We start from the raw sequence: 20,923 nt of genomic DNA, 5'->3' as shown, positions 1-20,923 counted from the left end.
TGGTTCCCAACCATAAACTGTACCTGAGGTACTATGTATTTATCTTTCTGTCTATAATTTTCTCGTTTAATTTTTTTTACGTGCTGAAATGTTCACACGATTTAGTTTGCCAAACAGAAAACCCCACCGAAGATGAATGGACACAAGGAAGCTTCACCTGTTAAGCGTAATGATGAATGTGGGGGTACACCGGAAAACCCTCGGGTGGTTGGTACTTCTACTCTAGGACCTTCATCGGACATAGACATTTGTCCATCTTCTGTCAGCAAGTTCATGGCTAAGGCGAATGGAAAAAAGGTGCAACAATCGATAAGGATGAGGAAGTTATGTCCGGTAAGCGGAAGAAGACCGTTCCCAAGAAATTTGAATCCCCCTACGCACTTGACAAGTCCAGCAGGCGTACCAGCCGTGGTCAGAGACCCTCTGGTACTACTACCGCTAGTAGAGGTATAGTAACTAACTTTCTTATTTTTTTTATTTACTACCGATGCATATGATCACCATTGTTGACGTTCATATTATTTCATGCAGCTCTGTTTTCTAACAATAATGAGCCGGAGGTTGTGGCAGATGAGTTGACGCTGGAAATAATTGATGCAGCTATTTCATTTGTCAAGTTAGCTGCTAGCACCGAGAAGAATAAGGGGATTTTTTACTACAGTGAAGGGTGTGGCATATCTCTGACTTCCGAAAGGATTCGACCAGTACTAGCTCATAGATGGCTGTCGGACGATGTAAGTACTACTTGCATGTCCTGTTTTTAAAATGCTCAATAATCTATGTCTCAACTTTCAACATGTAATGCCCTGATATGCTATGAAGGTTATTGATGCTTATATGGGACATTTGTAGCTGCGCGTTGGTCAAGATCGTTACCTCTGCCCAGCGTGGAGGTCCAAATTCCTTGTAGTTCGTGCTATCGCATGAGACGATCCATTGCCGTCGAGCTGCAACATGGATAGTGCTCTGTCCAAAGCTGGAGCAGTTAATAGAGTCACGAATGAGTATACTGTGCGTGATAAGGTACGTAATGTTTGTAATTCATCACTACAAGATATTTCATCAAGTATTTCTTTTGATCCATAATGGTTTTTTGCACTGTAGACGTATATTGCGTTAAATATTGACAATACCCACTCAATGACCGTGGTAATGCACACGATCAAGCAAGAATTCCAAGTTCTCGATTCGCTCTATCCTCTGGACCTGACTGAGAGGATTGTTAAAGCACTGGTAATGTAACCAACACTTGTACCATTGGTCTTACATATTGTTTATGATTGTTCTTTAACACTATACTCTTTATAGCGAATGGCTATAGCACACGATATGCATCAGGCAAATCTTATTACACCAGGGAAATATCCGGACGTAAGTAAGTGGCCTATCAATGAGTATAACATGCCCCAGCAAGAGGATGGGTGAGTTAATAGTACATCATGCATATTTAAACAACAACACACATATCGTATTGCCCACCGCTAATGTTTGCATATGTACCAGGAACTCTTGTGGCCCTTTTGTCATAGAATGTCTAGAACATTGGAATGGGGACCGAATGACCCGCGATTTTACACAGGTATGCTGTTATTTACGTTTGTAGACTAGCTAGTATGGTCGTGTTGCAACTTCGGTTCATGTAACCTTTATGTCAATTTTTGCAGGCCAGCGTTGATGCTAGGAGAAGACGTTTCGTCGCCGAGTTGATTATGTCACCGTTGAACTCGATGGAGTATGTGAAGAACAAAATTCGTGAAATCGCAAATAAAAGATGCAAATGAAGAATTTATGCGCCATGCAAGTTTCAAGTTTTAGTGGTTTGGATTTAGTTCGGACGGAGGTTTCGATGGCATGATTATCTTAGGGTTTCTATCATTTTTATGTAATAAACAGGGCATCTCAAATATTGTGACACATACATGTGTATGTGTCTGTTAGACAATTCGCTTGTACAAGACAATTCGGTCGTACAATTCGATCGTACCAATAAATTATTTGCTTCACTTATCAATTGTTCTTGCTTAATATTTTTCTCGTTCTCCAAATTTTTATAATGTTATTTTTCACATTAATAGTATTTGCATTCTATTTTTCCCTTCAAGTGATCTCTTAAGTTTCATATTAAAATTTTCACATTCTATACTCTTTTTTAAAACTCTATCAGGCTTAGCCTTGTGGCAGAGCTATCTACATGTCATCATTAGGCACAATCTCCTGGTAGTTCCCCCTCGTCACATGATTATGAAAGTAGTCATGTTAGCTAAGTAAATATATCAAGCCAAAACGTAATCTTAAACAGATGAAAACTAGTCATGTCAGCTCATTGGCTCTATGGTGTGTTATGTGTCTTAATGTTTTTCTATTTTGTTTGACAAACCCGTCGTTTTTTATTGTATGTATAAATAAATTATTTCTGTACTCACCATGATGCCAGGCATGGCCCATCTAACCACGTGAGGGGCCCGACAAGCGGCCTATCGTGCCGGCAGGGCTACATCAGCCCATTTTGCTAGGTTCACATCATTCTTCCCCTTTTCTCGTCTCCCTTTCCAAATCCCGCCCTCTCTCTCCATTTTCCCCTCCAAATCTCGACGGTGAAAGCATGACAGCGAGCTGGGCGTCGGGCGGCGGCGGCTGCACCGAGAAGAGCGGTGGCGACCGCAATTTCGGTGGAACCCTGGGTCCTGGAAGCAGGTGGGGCAAATTAAGTGGCATAGGAGGCAGCGGCGGCGGATCGAGTGGAACAGGGAACGGCGGTTTCCTGGGCGGTGGCGGGCCGGGAGAACCGACGACTAGGGTTTCTTCGGTGCTACACTTTGGTGGCAAAAAGGTAAGTTCTTTACCGTTGTTATTTACATCCCAGCATTATCGACGACAATTCATGACCTCTGGCCCTCACAAGCTCCATCTATGTGCTTATCAGGAAACTCCTTGTGGCCGTGTCTGCATAGATGCAGACAATTTTGGCAGCGCATTCTTGGGATTTGGGTTTGAGGTTAGTCTACTGAGCAAGATCTTCAAAGTAGTAGCGCTATTGTGGTCAAGCTGCAGAAAAGTTCAGTGTTTACCGCTTGCAGTGACAAGTTCAGTTATAAATTGACTTGAATTGCTCATGATTTATTTAGGATGCTATCACTTTTTATTAGGGATAGCAAATAAAAGTCAGTCATTAAGTATCTTGCCATGAAGAACAAGAAACTGGAGACTAAGATTACAGAATATGAAGCTGAAATTAAAAGGAATGAGAAATAAAAGAGGGCAATGGTTAAGATGCAGAAGGAAATATTGCTCTATTAGGGATAGGATTTTAGGATTTGGAGGTCTGCTGTATCTTGGCCTGCTTGCCATTATGATTGTTGTCATAGTTAGCAAGTAGATTGACCATAAAGCTATTGACATCATTGTTATGGACATGATGAAATGCTGATGAATTGCGTGCTATTCAGTTTATGAGCACAATGTAATAGATATTGCAGCAGAAATAACATGTGGCCATCATGATCTATATTTGGTAAGTGATGCACATTTGGCATGTTCTATATTTGGCAGACAATGCACATTTGGCATGTTCTATATTTGGTAAGTGATGCACATGGGCACATCACCTAGCAGCACTACTGATTTGTGCAGCAGCCCAGTTCATTGTATTGTTGCAACATAGGAGCAACATCTAGCAGAAACGACACCTTTCATGCAGCACTGAAGCAAAGCAACAATACATAATCAATATTCTGAACTTGACACATAGGGTGAGCATTAGATATTCAGTTCTTCAGTCACATAGAACCCGACCAAACTGTACCGATTGCATAACTTATATGCTTACATATACCAGCATACCTAACCAACATCAGACCCAAAATATTGTTAACTTATATGCTGAAACATATAATAGCATACCTAACTAAAGATAACCAGCAGCTTCCTCCTCCTTCAGCAACTGTGCCCATCTTCACTTCTTCAGAAATTTGAAGCGGCGTGAGCGGCGCACCACACATGTAGAAGTCTTCATCTTGACCGTCGTCCTCTTCGACAGTGGCACCACCTGATCCTAAGCCACCTCCTCTTCTTCCACCTTCACTATGTCAGGGAGGAGGGGAAGGAGCTCGACGTCGATGGGCATTGTCTTACCACCGTCGACGGCGACCGACGCTACCATCTGCACGACGTCCTCCTCACCCTCTTCATCGTCATCAGGGATGACCAGTACCTCGTCCACGTCGTTAGAAGCCAATGGCTGGACTGGCGCCGGCACGTGGCGGACCTGGTACTCCAAGCGCTGGGAGAGCGAGCTCGGCGTCGATGCGCTCCGCCCTCGACGCGACACGTGCTGGATCTGGCCGCTGCGACATGGTGGTGGAGCGGTACATCCACCACCTTGCACGCTGAACAGGGGAGTTGCTCAGCGTGGCCTCTCACATTGCCGAGATGAGGAGGACAGCCGACGGGACGCCGCGGCCATCGGGGAAGGCGCGCTTCTTCTCGCCGTCGGTGAGGACTTTGACGAGGCCACACGCGTGGTTGACCAACATCTCCGTGCTGGGGAACCAGCCGCACACCTCCATCAACTACGCACGCCACGCCTCGTCATCGCCGGCGAGCTCGATCATCACTTGCTGCCAGCCGAGGCTTCTCTCCATAGAGGCGGCTGCAGCGGTCGCCGGAGAGCGTTTCTCGATCTACTATAGGTGGGGATAAGAGGGGAGTTCGAACCGGCGCCCATGGGAGGTGGGTGAGTGCGTGGTGGGGAGGAGAGTGGCACAGATACTTATTTAATGGCATTTAGGACGTGGGGAGGGGAAATGTACATTATTCTCTCTACCTCCCGCCCCGGCCATAACACAATAAATAATTGAAGCAAGTGTTCTACTCTTCTTCCTTCTCCAATTTTCTGCACATGATAAAAGACAAGATAAGTTAATGAATGATAAAAAAATTAATAATCCACAATGCATACAAATACTTACTTCTGATTTAGTTTGCATTTCTTGCTACGTCTAGTGTGTCCTAGCAATTTGCAAGCGCCGCACCGGGTTTTCAACTCATCAAAAGAGAGTGGTCTACCATTTTTCGAGACAGGGCGACTCTCGTCTACCTTTGTTGCACCTTTGCTTGACACTTTCATAGGATCTTTAACCGCAATCATGTTACCTTCACCATCGTCCACATATTCAACTACGCACTTGCTGATGTCATTTGTTTGCTTGATCAAATTTTCCTGTAGCATATCATACTCATGACTGTTAGCTATCACAGGCTTCAAACTCTCCTATAAATGATCCCACAAAGGGTTATTGCATGCCGCATGGATAGCTTCTGACGCTAACACACTGACCTGGCTATATTTCATTCTTTCCCCTGCCCCAGTCCAACCAAATCCCAACAGATCGCTTGTGCGCCTCGCGGGCAGTCCCAACCTTGCTTCTTTCATGAACCGAACAAGAACTAAACACTTTGGTATTTCAGATATGTTCAACTACTTCAGTACATGGAATATGTGCTTGCAAGGTAGACCCTTTCGAATCATTCTTCTGCAGCTGCACCTTATAGTTTATGAGGAATGTACTGGTGTATACTTCACCCAAAAATGGCGCTTCTGGTTATTCTTCTAGGCCACGATGTACTGTTGTGATCCGTCTCCCAGCTTAATTTCTACAATCTCCATGCCGCCAATTTTTCTAAGATCATCTTTCAACATATAGAAGTTTGCTGGAGTGCAGACGTGAGAAGCAGCTATCACTACAAAAAAATACACTTCCATGATGATACGTGTTTGTCACAGTAGGTCACGTTTTCTGTCATGCATGTGCATCCATGACAAATTTATGTCAGAATGAAGATATTCATACCTATGTTGTCGTAGAAGTGTTCCATGACATTACCAAAATTATCATCATGGAAATGTCCACTTCCATGACGATAAATCGCGCGTCACAGAAGTGCTTTCATCAAGGGTGACCGACACGTGGCATCCACCATAACGGAACGCCGTTAAGCTATCGGGTCTGGCTTTGGATCCGATAACCCGTTAACAGCCCAGACCAATGGGGATTTTCCACGTGTAAAATTCTGATTGGCTGACGGAAACACGTGTCAGCTCCGCATCCAATGGGCGAGATGTGCCTATGATATGTTGACACATGGACCGGCCCAAAAGTGGCCCATAAAGTTTAAATTGGCCGGCCCAACTAAAGGCCCACAGATATTGTGGTCCATAATGGGCCAGCCCAGCAAAAGGCCCACGAGATTTTGCGTATCACAATGGACTGGCCCAGCTAAAGGCCCACAAGATTTTGTGGGCCATAATGGGCCAGCCCAGCTAAAGGCCCGCGAGATTTTGTGGACCATAATGGGCCGGCCCAGCTAAAGGCCCAACATTCCCAGTTAAGGCCTGTACGACTAGTTTTAAAACGGCCCGTCAACGGCCTGCCCTAAACTTTTCATCATCGCGGCCCATGGTCACTTCTGGCCTGTTAACAGTCCGCTAAGTATATGGGCTGAATTATGGCCCGGTGTATTTCCGGCTTGTTAAAGGCCCTACTTCATTTGGGCCCATTGACAGGCCATTGAAACTTTCGGCCCATAAACGACCGTGAAGGATTTGGGTCATATTCGGCCATGTCTGACATTCGGCCTATTAGAGGCCCACTATAGATTTGGGCCACTTTCGGCCTGTTGTGATTTTCGGCCTGTTAACGTCGGACGAAATCCATGGGCCATATGTGGCCCAACGTCACATCGGGCCCATTAACGGCCCATATAAAAATGATGATAATCTAGCCCGACCGACCTTCCGGCCTGTTAAAGGCTCGTGTATTAGGTCGGCGCATTTACGGCACGTCCGAATTTCGGCCTGTGAAAGATTCACATCATAAATGGGCCCAATCTCACTTTCGGTCTTTTAAAGGCCCATGTTTTTTATGGGCTCGAGATATTTACACCTATAAACGACCTATTGTTACTGAGGGCCCAAATTATGTTTAGGCCTGTTAAAGGCCCACTATGGGCACATGCCTACCAGAAAGATATGAAATCTTATGCTGATTTAGGCCCAGATATTTTTAGTGGGCTACATGCAAATTTCGGCCCATAATCGTTTTTAGCCCAATTGGAATGGGCCCGACAATGTTGGTATGTTGGGCTCCTACAAAGCTTTCGTCCGAATACATTACTAAGAGAAACCTACACTATTCAAAAATAGCGTCGTAATTATTGCAGCCTTTGGCACCATCATAAATGTTGTATCACAACAAAAGGCATGTTGGCATAAAGTTTACAGTCCTTGCAGATAAAAGCACCATCAGAAGTATAGAAGCACATATCATTTGACCTGAGTGCTAATGTTTTAGGCTGTAGAATCTGATGGAGCAGCACGATCTTCACCTTTTTCCACCATTGCTCTTGAACAACAAAGCGAATGTCTAATAGTCTGGTTTCAAAACCATTCATATCTTGACGACATTTGTCAACCACTATTCTTGTTTCCAAAACGACGTCCATTAGGGATTGGACTTGTGTCTGGAGCATAGATATATCACTCTGTCTAGCAGGAAGATTTTGTTCAGTAGATGATTTGGACGAGGTTACCTTGACAACCAACCCAGAATTACATAGGAAGGTGCTTTCTGCACTGTTAGTGGAGAGATACCGACGCACTACATCAAGAGGTGACATTGTGCCTGTGGTAGCCTCGTCACCTTCAGGTGGTTGTGGCTGTTCAATCATTTTTTCCATAGCTTCTTGAAAGTTTGAACTTGTAGATTAGTGTGCCAGATAAGTTACTAATGAGACAAAAACAAACAAAGTAGGTTACACGTTTATACATAACTTATTTTGGTGAACTACTGTAATACATTAGCATGTATTGTAGTGCCAACTACATAATAAAATCACTTTCGGAACATATGTCCATGTAGCATGCCTACTGTATTTTCTATTTCCTCACACTCTTTGACATCTAAGGATAAAGCGACATATTTTAAAGTAGCATGAACATAGTATGACATCATTCATATCATGGGCAAACCGATATAAAACAAACATGCTATTTTATCATTGTGTGCGCACGTGAACATAACAACTAGAAGACAGATCAAGACCAAAAGAATATCCTTCATCTCTTTTAAACCATGTAAGGTGAAATGATACGTTAAGACAACTGTGTATAAAAGTGAACAGAGTAACTGCCATTGGCTACAAACTAAGTAGTTAAATGAACACATCACATTACCAATCAGTTCAAAGGCAGGAGGAGTAAGGACTTACAACAGCGGCTTGAACTGGTGTGCTCATGCCCTTCATCTTACAACATATGAGGCCTGTTGTATAATGTCAATTATTATATCATTGCAATTTTATGTGATGTATTGTACTAACTATATATCTTCTTTTTTTGCAGTACTTGTACTGGGAGAAGGTGCAACCTCTGGAAGGTGATTGTGCTTTCAATCCAAACTTGTCCATACAACCTATGATGAGGAATTGGACCGAAGGTGCAGCCACTAGGAGAGATCGGTTTGACTATGACAATGGGCACGACCGTGGTAACATCAAAGTAAGTCATTGTGTTCTGTCTTTCTTAAATGTTTTGTAAGTAAATAATATTTATTTCTAATTCATCACATGCACTTCAATATCGCATGCAGATTGAAAATAATATAACCCAAGAATATAGGGCGCAGGAGCCCAACATCCCAAATAATGCACCTGCACAGAAGCCAAAAACCAAGCCCACCAATGGAACCGCAAAGAAGGCGAAGACAGCCCCAAACACGGATGAGGTGATGGAGCTTATAATGAAGCGGTTTATGGACTTCATACACACCCAGATGAGGCAAATCCCTGATCTAGTTGCTCAGGTGTCACACCCTAACTTTATTGTTTACAGTATGTTTACTATTTTAAAAACCATGCAGGCATTACTAACTTTATATTTCTATTGCAGAGATTGCTGGAGAAGTCGAACAAAGCAGGTGTCATGTACAAGCCGGCTGCTGCCGTGCCATCGACGGAGAATAATGCGGACGAAGTGGATTCGGTCGAGAATGGTCCATATGAAAAGAAGGAATTCGTGTACAAGGAAGACATAGACAGTGATGGAGAGCCGGTCATTGACATGACGTAGCCTGATGAAGTGGTTCCCAACCATAAACTGTACCTGAGGTACTATGTATTTATCTTTCTGTCTATAATTTTCTCGTTTAATTTTTTTACATGCTGAAATGTTCACACGATTTAGTTTGCCAAACAGAAAACCCCACCGAAGATGAATGGACACAAGGAAGCTTCACCTGTTAAGCGTAATGATGAATGTGGGGGTACACCGGAAAACCCTCGGGTGGTTGGTACTTCTACTCTAGGACCTTCATCGGACATAGACATTTGTCCATCTTCTGTCAGCAAGTTCATGGCTAAGGCGAATGGAAAAAAGGTGCAACAATCGATAAGGATGAGGAAGTTATGTCCGGTAAGCGGAAGAAGACCGTTCCCAAGAAATCTGAATCCCCCTACGCACTTGACAAGTCCAGCAGGCGTACCAGCCGTGGTCAGAGACCCTCCGGTACTACTACTGCTAGTAGAGGTATAGTAACTAACTTTCTTATTTTTTTATTTACTACCAATGCATATGATCACCATTGTTGACGTTCATATTATTTCATGCAGCTCTGTTTTCTAACAATAATGAGCCGGAGGTTGTGGCAGATGAGTTGACGCTGGAAATAATTGATGCAGCTATTTCATTTGTCGAGTTAGCTGCTAGCACCGAGAAGAATAAGGGGATTTTTTACTATAGTGAAGGGTGTGGCATATCTCTGACTTCCGAAAGGATTCGACCAGTACTAGCTCATAGATGGCTGTCGGACGATGTAAGTACTACTTGCATGTCCTGTTTTTAAAATGCTCAATAATCTATGTCTCAACTTTCAACATGTAATGCCCTGATATGCTATGAAGGTTATTGATGCTTATATGGGACATTTGGAGCTGCGCGTTGGTCACGATCGTTACCTCTGCCCAGCGTGGAGGTCCAAATTCCTTGTAGTTCGTGCTATCGCATGAGACAATCCATTGCCGTCGAGCTGCAACATGGATAGTGCTCTGTCCAAAGCTGGAGCAGTTAATAGAGTCACGAATGAGTATACTGTGCGTGATAAGGTACATAATGTTTGTAATTCATCACTACAAGATATTTCATCAAGTATTTCTTTTGATCCATAATGGTTTTTTGCACTGTAGACGTATATCGCGTTGAATATCGACAATACCCACTCAATGACCGTGGTAATGCACATGATCAAGCAAGAATTCCAAGTTCTTGATTCGCTCTATCCTCTGGACCTGACTGAGAGGATTGTTAAAGCACTGGTAATGTAACCAACAGTTGTACCATTGGTCTTACATATTGTTTATGATTGTTCTTTAACACTATACTCTTTATAGCGAATGGCTATAGCACACGATATGCGTCAGGCAAATCTTATTACACCAGGGAAATATCCGGACGTAAGTAAGTGGCCTATCAATGAGTATAACATGCCTCATCAAGAGGATGGGTGAGTTAATAGTACATCATGCATATTTAAACAACAACACACATATCGTATTGCCCACCGCTAATGTTTGCATATGTACCAGGAACTCTTGTGGCCCTTTTGTCATAGAATGTCTAGAACATTGGAATGGGGACCGAATGACCCACGATTTTACACAGGTATGCTGTTATTTACGTTTGTAGACTAGCTAGTATGGTCGTGTTGCAACTTCGGTTCATGTAACCTTTATGTCAATTTTTGCAGGCCAGCGTTGATGCTAGGAGAAGACGTTTCGTCGCCAAGTTGATTATGTCACCGTTGAACTCGATGGAGTATGTGAAGAACAAAATTCGTGAAATCGCAAATAAAAGACGCACCTGAAGAATTTATGCGGCATGCAAGTTTCAAGTTTTAGTGGTTTGGATTTAGTTCGGACGGAGGTTTCGACGACATGATTATCTTAGGGTTTCTATCATTTTTATGTAATAAACAGGGCATCTCAAATATTGTGACACATACATGTGTATGTGTCTGTTAGACAATTCGCTTGTACAAGACAATTCGGTCGTACAATTCGATCGTACCAATAAATTATTTGCTTCACTTATCAATTGTTCTTGCTTAATATTTTTCTCGTTCTCCAAATTTTTATAATGTTATTTTTCACATTAATAGTATTTGCATTTTATTTTTCCCTTCAAGTGATCTCCTAAGTTTCATATTAAAATTTTCACATTCTATACTCTTTTTAAAACTCTATCAGGCTTAGCCTTGTGCCAGAGCTATCTGCATGTCATCATTAGGCACAATCTCCTGGTAGTTCCCCCTCGTCACATGATTATGAAAGTAGTCATGTTAGCTAAGTAAATATATCAAGCCAAAACGTAATATTACACAGATGAAAACTAGTCATGTCAGCTCATTGGCTCTATGGTGTGTTATGTGTCTTAATGTTTTTCTATTTTGTTTGACAAACCCGTCGTTTTTTATTGTATGTATAAATAACTTATTTCTGTGCTCACCATGATGCCAGGCATGGCCCATCTAACCACGTGAGGGGCCCGACAAGCGGCCTATCGTGCCGGCAGGGCTACATCAGCCCATTTTGCTAGGTTCACATCATTCTTCCCCTTTTCTCGTCTCCCTTTCCAAATCCCGCCCTCTCTCTCCATTTTCCCCTCCAAATCTCGACGGTGAAAGCATGACAGCGAGTTGGCCGTCGGGCGGCGGCGGCTGCACCGAGAAGAGCGGTGGCGACCGCAATTTCGGTGGAACCCTGGGTCCTGGAAGCAGGTGGGGAAAATTAAGTGGCATAGGAGGCAGCGGCGGCGGATCGAGTGGAACAGGGAACGGCGGTTTCCTGGGCGGTGGCGGGCCGGGAGAACCGACGGCTAGGGTTTCTTCGGTGCTACACTTTGGTGGCAAAAAGGTAAGTTCTTTACCGTTGTTATTTACATCCCAGCATTATCAACGACAATTCATGACCTCTGGCCCTCACAAGCTCCATCTATGTGCTTATCAGGAAACTCCTTGTGGCCGTGTCTGCATAGATGCAGACAATTTTGGCAGCGCATTCTTGGGATTTGGGTTTGAGATTAGTCTACTGAGCAAGATCTTCAAAGTAGTAGCGCTATTGTGGTCAAGCTGCAGAAAAGTTTAGTGTTTACCGCTTGCAGTGACAAGTTCAGTTATAAATTGACTTGAATTGCTCATGATTTATTTAGGATGCTATCACTTTTTATTAGGGATAGCAAATAAAAGCCAGTCATTAAGTATCTTGCCATGAAGAACAAGAAACTGGAGACTAAGATTACAGAATATGAAGCTGAAATTAAAAGGAATGAGAAATAAAAGAGGGCAATGGTTAAGATGCAGAAGGAAATATTGCTCTATAGGGATAGGATTTTAGGATTTGGAGGTCTGCTGTATCTTGGCCTGCTTGCCATTATGATTGTTGTCATAGTTAGCAGACATCATTGTTATGGACATGATGAAATGCTGATGAATTGCGTGCTATTCAGTTTATGAGCACAATGTAATAGATATTGCAGCAGAAATAACATGTGGCCATCATGATCTATATTTGGTAAGTGATGCACATTTGGCATGTTCTATATTTGGCAGACAATGCACATTTGGCATGTTCTATATTTGGTAAGTGATGCACATGGGCACATCACCTAGCAGCACTACTGATTTGTGCAGCAGCCCAGTTCATTGTATTGTTGCAACATAGGAGCAACATCTAGCATAAACGACACCTTTCATGCAGCACTGAAGCAAAGCAACAATACATAATCAATATTCTGAACTTGACACATAGGGTGAGCACTAGATATTTAGTTCTTCAGTCACATCGAACCCGACCAAATTGTACCGATTGCATAACTTATATGCTTACATATACCAGCATACCTAACCAACATCAGACCCAAAATATTGTTAACTTATATGATGAAACATATAATAGCATACCTAACTAAAGATAACCAGCAGCTTCCTCCTCCTTCAGCAACTGTGCCCATCTTCACTTCTTCAGAAATTTGAGGCGGCGTGAGCGGCACACCACACATGTAGAAGTCTTCATCTTGACCGTCGTCCTCTTCGATAGTGGCACCACCTGATCCTAAGCCACCTCCTCTTCTTCCACCTTCACTATGTCAGGGAGGAGGGGAAGGAGCTCGACGTCGATGGGCATTGTCTTACCACCCTCGACGGCGACCGACGCTACCATCTGCATGACGTCCTCCTCACCCTCTTCATCGTCATCAGGGATGACCAGTACCTCGTCCACGTCGTTAGAAGCCAACGGCTGGACTGGCGCCGTCACGTGGCGGACCTGGTACTCCAGGCACTGGGAGAGCGAGCTCGGCGTCGACGCGCTCCGCCCTCGACGCGACACGTGCTGGATCTGGCCGCTGCGACATGGTGGTGGAGCGGTACATCCACCACCTTGCATGCTAAACAGGGGAGTTGCTCAGCGTGGCCTCTCACATTGCCGAGATGAGGAGGACAGCCGACGGGACGCCGCGGCCATCGGGGAAGGCGCGCTTCTTCTCGCCGTCGGTGAGGACTTTGACGAGGCCACGCGCGTGGTTGACCAACATCTCTGTGCTGGGGAACCAGCCGCACACCTCCATCAACTGCGCATGCCACGCCTCGTCATCGCCGGTGAGCTCGATCATCGCTTGCTTCCAGCCGAGGCTTCTCTCCATAGAGGCGGCTGCAGCGGTCGCCGGAGAGCGTTTCTCGATCTACTATAGGTGGGGATAAGAGGGGAGTTCGAACCGGCGCCCATGGGAGGTGGGTGAGTGCGTGGTGGGGAGGAGAGTGGCACAGATACTTATTTAATGGCATTTAGGACGCGGCGAGGGGAAATGTACATTATTCTCTCTACCTCCCGCCCCGGCCATAACACAATAAATAATTGAAGCAAGTGTTCTACTCTTCTTCCTTCTCCACTTTTCTGCACATGATAAAAGACAAGATAAGTTAATGAATGATAAAAAAAATTAATAATCCACAATGCATACAAATACTTACTTCTGATTTAGTTTGCATTTCTTGCTACGTCTAGTGTGTCCTAGCAATTTGCAAGCGCCGCACCAGGTTTTCAACTCATCAAAAGAGAGTGGTCTACCATTTTTCGAGACAGGGCGGCTCTCATCTACCTTTGTTGCACCTTTGCTTGACACTTTCATAGGATCTTTAACCGCAATCATGTTACCTTCACCATCTTCCACATATTCAACTGCGCACTTGCTGATGTCATTTGTTTGCTTGATCAAATTTTCCTGTAGCATATCATACTCATGACTCTTAGCTATCACAGGCTTCAAACTCTCCTATAAATGATCCCACAAAGGGTGTTTTCATGCCGCATGGATAGCTTCTGACACTAACACACTGACCTGGCTATATTTCATTCTTTCCCCTGCCCCAGTCCAACCAAATCCCAACAGATCGCTTGTGCGCCTCGCGGGCAGTCCCAACCTTGCTTCTTTCATGAACCGAACAAGAACTAAACACTTTGGTATTTCAGATATGTTCAACTACTTCAGTACATGGAATATGTGCTTGCAAGGTAGACCCTTTTGAATCATTCTTCTGCAGCTGCACCTTATAGTTTATGCGGAATTTACTGGTGTATACTCCACCTAAAAATGGCGCTTCTGGTTATTCTTCTAGGCCACGATGTACTGTTGTGATCCGTCTCCCAGCTTAATTTCTACAATCTCCATGCCGCCAATTTTTCTAAGATCATCTTTCAACATATAGAGGTTTGCTGGAGTGAAGACGTGAGAAGCAGCTATCACTACAAAAAAATACACTTCCGTGATGATACGTGTCTGTCACAGTAGGTCACGTTTTCTGTCATGCATGTGCATCCATGACAAATTTATGACAGAATGAAGATAGTCATACCTATGTTGTCGTAGAAGTGTTCCATGACATTACCAAAATTATCATCATGGAAGTGTCCACTTCCATGATGATAAATCGCGCATCACAGAAGTGCTTTCGTCAAGGGTGACCGACACGTGGCATCCACCATAACGGAACGCCGTTAAGCTATTGGGTCTGGTTTTGGATCCGATAACCCGTTAACAGCCCGGACCAATGGGGATTTTCCACGTGTAAAATTCTGATTGGCTGACGGAAACACGTGTCAGCTCCGCATCCAATGGGCGAGATGTGCCTATGATATGTTGACACATGGACCGGCCCAAAAGTGGCCCATAAAGTTTAAATTGGCCGGCCCAACTAAAGGCCCACAGATATTGTGGTCCATAATGGGCCAGCCCAGCAAAAAGCCCACGAGATTTTGCGTATCACAATGGACTGGCCCAGCTAAAGGCCCACGAGATTTTGTGGGCCATAATGGGCCAGCCCAGCTAAAGGCCCGTGAGATTTTGCGGACCATAATGGGCCGGCCTAGCTAAAGGCCCAACATTCTCAGTTAAGGCCTGTACGACTAGTTTTAAAACGGCCCGTCAACGGCCTGTCCTAAACTTTTCATCATCGCGGCCCATGGTCACTTCTGGCCCGTTAACAGTCCGCTAAGTATATGGGCTGAATTATGGCCCGGTGTATTTCCGGCTTGTTAAAGGCCCTACTTAATTTGGGCCCATTGACAGGCCATTGAAACTTTCGGCCCATAAACGACCGTGAAGGATTTGGGTCATATTCGGCCATGTCTGACATTCGGCCTGTTAGAGGCCCACTATAGATTTGGGCCACTTTCGGCCTGTTGTGATTTTTGGCCTGTTAACGTCGGACGAAATCCATGGGCCATATGTGGCCCAACGTCACATCGGGCCCATTAACAGCCCATATAAAAATGACGATAATCTAGCCCGACCGACCTCCGGCCTGTTAAAGGCTCGTGTATTAGGTCGGCGCATTTACGGCACGTCCGAATTTCGGCCTGTGAAAGATTCGCATCATAAATGGGCCCAATCTCACTTTCGGTCTTTTAAAGGCCCATGTTTTTTATGGGCTCGAGATATTTACACCTATAAATGACCTATTGTTACTGAAGGCCCAAATTATGTTTAGGCCTGTTAAAGGCCCACTATGGGCACATGCCTACCAGAAAGATATGAAATCTTATGCTGATTTAGGCCCAGATATTTTTAGTGGGCTACATGCAAATTTCGGCCCATAATCGTTTTTAGCCCAATTGGAATGGGCCCGACAATGTTGGTATGTTGGGCTCCTACAAAGCTTTCGTCCGAATACATTACTAAGAGAAACCTACACTATTCAAAAATAGCGTCGTAATTATTGCAGCCTTTGGCACCATCATAAATGTTGTATCACAACAAAAGGCATGTTGGCATAAAGTTTACAGTCCTTGCAGATAAAAGCACCATCAGAAGTATAGAAGCACATATCATTTGACCTGAGTGCTAATGTTTTAGGCTGTAGAATCTGATGGAGCAGCACGATCTTCACCTTTTTCCACCATTGCTCTTGAACAACAAAGCGAATGTCTAATAGTCTGGTTTCAAAACCATTCATATCTTGACGACATTTGTCAACCACTATTCTTGTTTCCAAAACGACGTCCATTAGGGATTGGACTTGTGTCTGGAGCATAGATATATCACTCTGTCTAGCAGGAAGATTTTGTTCAGTAGATGATTTGGACGAGGTTACCTTGACAACCAACCCAGAATTACATAGGAAGGTGCTTTCTGCACTGTTAGTGGAGAGATACCGACGCACTACATCAAGAGGTGACATTGTGCCTGTGGTAGCCTCGTCACCTTCAGGTGGTTGTGGCTGTTCAATCATTTTTTCCATAGCTTCTTGAAAGTTTGAACTTGTAGATTAGTGTGCCAGATAAGTTACTAATGAGACAAAAACAAACAAAGTAGGTTACACGTTTATACATAACTTATTTTGGTGAACTATTGTAATACATTAGCATGTATTGTAGTGCCAACTACATAATAAAATCACTTTCGGAACATATGTCCATGTAGCATGCCTACTGTATTTTCTATTTCCTCACACTCTTTGACATCTAAGGATAAAGCGACATATTTTAAAGTAGCATGAACATAGTATGACATCATTCATATCATGGGCAAACAGATATAAAACAAACATGCTATTTTATCATTGTGTGCGCACATGAACATAACAACTAGAAGACAGATCAAGACCAAAAGAATATCCTTCATCTCTTTTAAACCATGTAAGGTGAAATGATACGTTAAGACAACTATGTATAAAAGTGAACAGAGTAACCGCCATTGGCTACAAACTAAGTAGTTAAATGAACACATCACATTACCAATCAGTTCAAAGGCAGGAGGAGTAAGGACTTACAACAGCGGCTTGAACTGGTGTGCTCATGCCCTTCATCTTACAACATATGAGGCCTGTTGTATAATGTCAATTATTATATCATTGCAATTTTATGTGATGTATTGTACTAACTATATATCTTCTTTTTTTGAAGTACTTGTACTGGGAGAAGGTGCAACCTCTGGAAGGTGATTGTGCTTTCAATCCAAACTTGTCCATACAACCTATGATGAGGAATTGGACCGAAGGTGCAGCCACTAGGAGAGATCGGTTTGACTATGACAATGGGCACGGCCGTGGTAACATCAAAGTAAGTCATTGTGTTCTGTCTTTCTTAAATGTTTTGTAAGTAAATAATATTTATTTCTAATTCATCACATGCACTTCAATATCGCATGCAGATTGAAAATAATATAACCCAAGAATATAGGGCGCAGGAGCCCAACATCCCAAATAATGCACCTGCACAGAAGCCAAAAACCAAGCCCACCAATGGAACCGCAAAGAAGGCGAAGACAGCCCCAAACACGGATGAGGTGATGGAGCTTATAATGAAGCGGTTTATGGACTTCATACACACCCAGATGAGGCAAATCCCTGATCTAGTTGCTCAGGTGTCACACCCTAACTTTATTGTTTACAGTATGTTTACTATTTTAAAAACCATGCAGGCATTACTAACTTTATATTTCTATTGCAGAGATTGCTGGAGAAGTTGAACAAAGCAGGTTGTCATGTACAAGCCGGCTGCTGCCGTGCCATCGGCGGAGAATAATGCGGACGAAGTGGATTCGGTCGAGAATGGTCCATATGAAAAGAAGGAATTCGTGTACAAGGAAGACATAGACAGTGATGGAGAGCCGGTCATTGACATGATGTAGCCTGATGAAGTGGTTCCCAACCATAAACTGTACCTGAGGTACTATGTATTTATCTTTCTGTCTATAATTTTCTCGTTTAATTTTTTTACGTGCTGAAATGTTCACACGATTTAGTTTGCCAAACAGAAAACCCCACCGAAGATGAATGGACACAAGGAAGCTTCACCTGTTAAGCGTAATGATGAATGTGGGGGTACACCGGAAAACCCTTGGGTGGTTGGTACTTCTACTCTAGGACCTTCATCGGACATAGACATTTGTCCATCTTCTGTCAGCAAGTTCATGGCTAAGGCGAATGGAAAAAAGGTGCAACAATCGATAAGGATGAGGAAGTTATGTCCGGTAAGCGGAAGAAGACCGTTCCCAAGAAATCTGAATCCCCCTACGCACTTGACAAGTCCAGCAGGCGTACCAGCCATGGTCAGAGACCCTCTGGTACTACTACTGCTAGTAGAGGTATAGTAACTAACTTTCTTATTTTTTTATTTACTACCAATGCATATGATCACCATTGTTGACGTTCATATTATTTCATGCAGCTCTGTTTTCTAACAATAATGAGCCGGAGGTTGTGGCAGATGAGTTGTCGCTGGAAATAATTGATGCAGCTATTTCATTTGTCGAGTTAGCTGCTAGCACTGAGAAGAATAAGGGGATTTTTTGCTACAGTGAAGGGTGTGGCATATCTCTGACTTCCGAAAGGATTCGACCAGTACTAGCTCATAGATGGCTGTCGGACGATGTAAGTACTACTTGCATGTCCTGTTTTTAAAATGCTCAATAATCTATGTAAGACAGATCAAGACCAAAAGAATATCCTTCATCTCTTTTAAACCATGTAAGGTGAAATGATACGTTAAGACAACTGTGTATAAAAGTGAACAGAGTAACTGCCATTGGCTACAAACTAAGTAGTTAAATGAACACATCACATTACCAATCAGTTCAAAGGCAGGAGGAGTAAGGACTTACAACAACGGCTTGAACTGGTGTGCTCATGCCCTTCATCTTACAACATATGAGGCCTGTTGTATAATGTCAATTATTATATCATTGCAATTTTATGTGATGTATTGTACTAACTATATATCTTCTTTTTTTGCAGTACTTGTACTGGGAGAAGGTGCAACCTCTGGAAGGTGATACATGCATGACACCTAACGGCAACGGCTGCCTCCGATACTAACTTGGATGACTCTGTAGCATCATGCGGCCTTTTTAAACCTGCCTCAAAATGGATCTCCATCATTCCTCCTTTAGATTTTGTTAATTTGTCAAGCATTATCCCTGATGTCTGTTTTTGCTTGCGTCGTGGTGCTAGTTCAACAACAAATTTGGAAAGTGTTAGTGTACATCAGACTGTGAGAGTACATATAAAGGAGCATGCAACTGCAACTTGACTCGGTCAGGTACCATCTTGGTGTTGATGCTCATGAGGTTCATCTGATCTTGCCAACTCCTGTTGTGTCAGCACTACTTCAGTAGTAGTGTTATGTGTGAAGGCAGCTTGGGAACTGGCCAGTTCCAGAGCAAACGAATGAGTAACTCGTTGAGATGCTGGTACAATTGAAGCGGATGCTGCAGCTGGTGGAGCAGGTGATACTGTGTTTGTAGATTTAGCTGGTGGACTTGGACCTTCTACTGCACTATAAGTACCAGCAGAATCTGGAAGGCAGATCCTTCTCTATTTCTCTCGATGAGTAACACCACTCCCTACTATATTATTTTCCTTGCTATTTTTTGGCTTTGCCATGTGAAGCCATACCCACAATACAAAAGAATAAAATCGCTCTTCAGAACTCATTGATGCATGATACAGACAAGCAATACTTTGATGTAAGACAACCGTATGAGGATGGAATATGTAAGAAAAACAGGAAGGCATGACATATTCATAGCTACGATGTGTAAACTAAGCAGAAGGATTTTCAAGAAAATAGAAGTAATGCAAGCTAGACACCATATGAAAGATGCAACCAGTATTACTCTGCCAAGTTAAAAGTGTCTTGTCATAAGTGGCAATTCGAAAAATTAGAAGCAATACAACATAGAAATCAATGCAAGATGCAACCACTATCAAACAGCGATGTTAAAAGTGTCCAATCATGAGTGACTGATGCGGGATAAACAACAACAGTACTTTGATGTAAGAACATGGTATGATAGATAAATGCGGTGTATTCTAGACACATAACGCCATGTCATATACACATGTATAACGTATGAACTCAGCAGGTGCACTTTAATGAAAATAGAAGAAATACAAGCTAGACAACATATGCAACATGAAACCAATTGTCACACTGTCAACTTAGAGCAAGCACCTGCGATGGTGGAGTACGGGAGATGAACTCATCATGTAGACTTGGGACTTCAACTTCATTAGCAGTAGAAGTGGCAAATCTAGAGAGTCTCTGTTTGCGCCGGTGTGGAGGACCACCAACATCCCCTAACTTACTCTTTTCCTTCCTATTTTCTGATATTGCCTTATGAAGTCAAAACCACAAGAAGATGAATAAAATTAGCTCTGCATAACTGGTTGATGCATGATACAGACAAACACTACTTTGATGTAAGGCAAGCGCAGGATAGTAGGATGGAATATATACAAAAAAAGACAGTGTTTTATATTCACACGTATGATAGGAGGATGGAATATGTATGAAAAAACAGTAAGCGGAAGGCATTTCA

The sequence above is a fragment of the Triticum dicoccoides genome, chromosome 4A (genome assembly GCF_002162155.2).
Source record: "Triticum dicoccoides isolate Atlit2015 ecotype Zavitan chromosome 4A, WEW_v2.0, whole genome shotgun sequence".
Taxonomy (NCBI): Eukaryota; Viridiplantae; Streptophyta; class Magnoliopsida; order Poales; family Poaceae; genus Triticum; species Triticum dicoccoides.
The sequence above is the reverse complement of the archived record's forward strand: the minus strand, read 5'-3'. Positions refer to the sequence as shown.